This window comes from Pituophis catenifer, unplaced genomic scaffold (assembly GCF_029215685.1).
Source record: "Pituophis catenifer annectens isolate HBS135680 unplaced genomic scaffold, rPitCat1.0.hap2 SCAF_7, whole genome shotgun sequence".
Taxonomy (NCBI): domain Eukaryota; kingdom Metazoa; phylum Chordata; class Lepidosauria; order Squamata; family Colubridae; genus Pituophis; species Pituophis catenifer.
In genome coordinates, this window is record NW_027256887.1 from 19,564,255 (window position 1) to 19,569,510 (window position 5,256).

At 42.3% G+C, this 5,256-nt stretch overlaps 1 pseudogene; it reads right to left on the minus strand.

Annotated features, from left to right (window-relative positions):
• Window positions 1–1,119: 1,119 nt before the first annotated feature.
• On the minus strand, window positions 1,120–1,857 carry LOC139319672 (tetraspanin-7 pseudogene; annotated as a pseudogene).
• Window positions 1,858–5,256: the final 3,399 nt, after the last annotated feature.

A 5,256-nucleotide genomic window follows, 5' to 3' on the forward strand; every position in this document is an offset into this window, starting at 1 on the left:
TGATGATGAATATGCTTTACAAGGAAAGGCAACAGGCTGTGAAGAAATGCGAAGAAACCTCTGACGATATAACATTACTAAATAGGGAAATATGTTCACTTGCTAATTAAAACAAAATAAAAAATCACAGTCCAAGGTTTTAAATTCTGTGATGGCCGCATAAAGTACTTAATATATGATGATATCAGCTGTAGATACGTAAAATATTACTGTAGGTACCAGGTAGACAGGCTAGACTAGAGCAATTAGCTTAAACCTCTTAAGCCCTATAACTACATCTTAAAATAATGTGGGTAAATTACTCGTCAGAATACAATTTAAAGGAGGAACAGTTGCTGAATTAAGACCTACAATACGATGTCAAAGACACTTTTCATGAGTGCATGAGGATTGCCATTTAGGCTGAAATCCTATGCATTTCCTTCAGAATAAACTCTATAGAAGCGACAGGGCCTGTTTCTAGGCTGAAATGCATGTAGCATTATTTTTTCAAGAAATATATTACAGTATACTACAACCCCCCTCCTCCACATTTCTATCATAATACTGGGACTACTTTCTAACCTTAACCTGGGTTTTCTTCTCAATTCTCTCCACTTCCCTTCCCCAGGAAACTCTTATCACAAATTTTCACTGGCTGAAACAAGAAAAAAAAATGGAGGTTTTGTTCTTCCTAGCACTGCTGATAAAAAAAAACGTGGCTTTTAAAAGGCATCCAACTGAGAATAGCTTTACAGTTTAATTTTCTGTGAAGTGAGCCAAAAAATCTCCAGCTGAATGATAGAAGGGCTGCCAATTCCGGTTGCTAAAGGTGTTAAAAAGGAAGCTAATTGGGGTAAAAAAGTTCTGGAAGACAAAATAGCATTGTTCCATCTTACGAGAAAAGAGAACAAGGAAAAACATGAAGTAGTTTCTTGCCATGGTGACAAGGATAAAAAGGATGGAGAATAAGGAGAATGAACCACTGAAGAATCAGGAATGCTAGATGGAGCAAAGGAGTCTACCAGAGTATGATATGCAACCATCCAACAGATGTTGGTGAATTTGGTCCTGAAAAGTGAAGTTTATGGAAGAAGAGTACAGTGCCTTGAAAGAAGGAAGACTCCCAGGACTCCATATTCAGTGTGGGATGGTCCCTGCAGGTGATTCTGCCTGTGGTAGGACACGTGCAGCTAGGAGGCAAGAAAGGATGATCCCCACAACTTGCATGAGGGCCAGTCCAAGTGCAGCTGAGGCAATGTAGAACATATTGTAGCTGACAAAGTCGTGCACCTTGGTGAAGCAGCCATTGTGGTAAATACCTCTGGCATCGGAAGGGAGTGGAGCATGCAGGCAACCTTTTCGGCTCCTGCAACAGCTGAGGGGCACAGAGCGATTCGGTGCCTGTTGCTCTACCGACCAGGGTGAGGAAAACCAATCACGGTAACTCTCTATGCCACAGCAATTCAGGTTGCGCTGAATGAAATCCAGGGCCTCTGTTTTTTCTTCATCCTTGCTGTAGGAATTTATGGCTTCTCGCAGTCCACTCTGGAAACCCTCAGCAATATTCTCACGATAAAACAAGCTAGACAGCCCTGCTGTCAGTCCAGCAGCAAAAACAGCCAGCTGGAAGCCCCCATAAGTGCGCAGTAGGCAACGATGTTCAGTGGCAGCACTAAAGCAACCCAGAAAGCCCCATACGATGATAGTGATGCCAGCAACCAACAAAATGAAAGGGTTGGGAGGGTATTGATTGGTTGACAACAGCAAGTAAGTACCTAATGAAATCTTGGCCCAGATACCAATGGTGAGCATGGTTAGACCTGCTGCCCAGAAGACAAAGCTGAAAGCCATGAGAAAAAGTTTGAGGAGAGCCATTATACCTTTTGGATGATGAGAGATGGATTTCTGATGTGCTGCTTAGGTGCTTCCAGTTATTAATCCTAGATAGTGCTCCTTGTATGATGTCACCGGATGCTCCTGAGCTCCACCTTTATTCTCCACCTTGTCAACTCTGCCTCACCAGAGATTCTTGAGAAATGCTGATAATGCTGATAATAATACAGCAAGATGTTCCCGTTAGAAAAAATGTGCTGGCGAATATTGCTGCTGTTTTAGGGCCGCTCTCACAGAGTAGAAAAAAAAAAATAGAGCTAGTAACTGGCTCAACCTGGTCAGAATCCAAAATGCAAACTTGTTAGTCTGTAGAGTTGTCTGCCATCAGCACAACACAAACACAGTTGGATCGTTTCCCTGGTCAAATGTGTAGCTGGACTGATTCAACCTTGGGCTTGCAGTACAAGCTGTTTCTAACGTTCCAGAGAATTGCCTCCAGAGAATTGGCTGCCTCTCAAATTGTCACTCAAGGCTCCTGTTCTTGTTTCTCCTGTTACAAGCCCCACCTTGATATCCAAGTTGCTAATTGGTTTGTCATGGTTCTCTGGTTTCCCAATGCTAGAAAGGTTTTAAACATCAAAGATTGCTTCTGACTGAACTGCCACACAGAAAAATCAGTTTCCATGAGAGCCCTGAGTTACTTACTTAGCAAGCTGATGGTATATTAGAAAGAGAGTGGGTCCTAGAATGCTGCCATGGGGGACACCACTGTTAACTGGTGCAGCATTTGATAGAGCACTCTTTATTTTGACTACTTGTGGCCTGTTTGACAGGAATGCAGCTATCCATTTGTGATCTGGAAATACTGTAAGAGCATAGTTTTAACAGTAGTTTGTCATGTACCACTGAATCAAAGGCTTTGCAGAAGTCTATGTAAATTGCATCTATTGCTTTACCCTGGTCGAGTTGTGTAGTCCAAATGTTTCTGCAGTGTAGGTGTTGTAGATTACAGGATAATTTTTTTCTGAAACCAAACGGCTTGTTAGAGAGTAGTGCCTTCTCTTGATCCCCTCACCCCAGAATATAAGATTCAGCAAAGCTGAAGTCCATCATCTTTCAATATACCCTTACCAGCAGCATAATATCCAGGGGTGAAATCTAAAATTTGTTACTACCAGTTCTGTGGGCGTGGCTTGGGGGGGGGGTAATGTGACTAGGTGGCCGTGGCCAACTTTTTTTTTTTTTTTACTTTTAAAAGCATTTTTTCTACAACCTCTTCAGCCAGAGGTTGCAGAAAAAAATGCTTTTAGAAGCTTCTGATGACCAGGCAACTCAGCTGGGATCGCCAGAGGCTTTTAAAGGCATTTTTTTTCCTGCAGAAAAAAATGCTTTTAGAAGTAAAAAAAAAACAGCCTCTAATGATCTCGCGGCTCAGCTGGGCATGGGGGGGGGCGCCGCACAGGGATTTTTGCTACCGGTTCTCCGAATCACCCGCCGCCATTGCTACCGGATCGGACGATCTGGTCCAAACCAGGAGCATTTCACCCCTGATAATATCCCACTATAGAATTCTGCTTGTCATCTCCAAATGTGCTCAAAATATTTCTGTGACATGCCATAATCTGAAAAACATCAACCCTTTTAAAATACAAGGCACCCTTAATAGAGAGGAATGTGGACCTTGCAACCAACCTTAGCAAGGATTTCCTTTATTATGCATTAATTTAAGAAAAGTGTTTAGAAGTACATAGGAAGCCCTGAGTTATTATTCAGTCCTCTTGCTCATTTGCATCTACTTTTATACAGAAAGAGATACAAGATTCCAGAAGAGATGATAAGACAATTTAGGTTTCCATCCAGTTGACTGATTCCATACTGTAATGTATCAATGTACTGTATAAGAGAGATCACTTACTCTTGTTTAATTGGAGCTCATGAAATAGAGCATTTTGCAGCTGGGGCAGAAGATTAATCAGGGACACAAAACCTGGCAGACCGATAGTACATTTTTTAAAAACCACACTTCATAAATCCAGTACAAAAAAGCATAAAAGCAACCAGTACAATCTATTTTTAAGCAGTTCTTAATAATGGAATCTCCCCAAATTGCTTCTCCTCATCCTCCTTTGGTTAACAAATCGAGATCAGTCCCAATTTTTCTTTCTATATGGTTTCATGGAAGAGGTATTGTGTCTCAGAATGTAGTAGAATTTTCTAGAATCTTGACCAGTATTTCTCAACCTTGCAACTTTAAGATGTGTGGATGTCTGGTCCAACAATTCCCCAGCCAGTACACTAAAGTCCATGCATCTTAAAGTTGCCAAGGTTTAGAAATGCCATTTTCGAAAACAGCTAATTAGGGGTGTTTCCAGGTGGACTACAAAGAATTTTATAACAACCCCAGCCTTTTCTCTTCACCATATTAAGGAAAAGGAGGAACAATGTAGTTGAGACAAACTAAGGGAAAGCAACACTTCTTAATACTCCAGGCATTTCTGGTTTTCAAGCAAAATTATTACATAGGGAAAAAAAAGAAAGAAAGCAGTCTGGAAGCTTGAACATCTATGGAGATTCTCAGTCATCCAGGTCATGGTTGTTCCAAAGATGCTTTTTCAAAAGGCAATTGGATTTTTGTTTTCTCTTTGAAGACATTTCATTTCTCATTGAAGAAGCTTCTTGGATGAGAAGTGAAATGTCTTCAAAGAAAAAACAAAGTCCAGTTGCCTTTTGAAAAAGCACTTTTGGCACTTTTTAGCTAAGCTTTTCCGGACCGAGTGCCCAAAGCGCGCGCCCAAAACCCCAAAATGCAATGCGCGTGCGGCTCCCCACATGTCCCCCCACGCATGCATGCAATGGCCCCCACATGTGCCCCCCATGCATGTGCCCCCCGCACACACCTCCCTCGCATGTGTGGCAGAGACCCGAAGACCAGCTGGCCGGCTGGAGGTGCGCACAAATGCGCAGCGGAGCTGAACTGGGGCAACGGCTCGCATGCCCACAGAGAGGGCACTGCGTGCCACCTCTGGCACACGTGCCATAGGTTCCTCATCACGGGTCTACGTGCTTGTGGCATTCACACACAATCAGGCAAGTCTGTTTTGAAAGCTTAGCTCAAACTTTCCCCCTTATAATCTTCAAGGACTGGAGAACTGTGGAGAGTTTGAATGACCCAAGAAGGGTGAACGTGCTCTGAGACAATCCTTCTTCACAAAATGGATTATGTGACTGAGCGATTTAGACACATGAACAGGATGGCCTCTGAATTGCAGGGATCATGTTTCCAACAGCTCAAACGAAGTGTCTTTTACCCTTTAATAATTTTTTAGTTAGGGAGTGGGCCTAACTTTTTTTCCCCCCTCATTTTTCCATCACACTGTTAGTGGTTTTAAAATAAAATAATAAAATGCCTCTAACTGTTATAAAACATAAAGTGATCGGAAA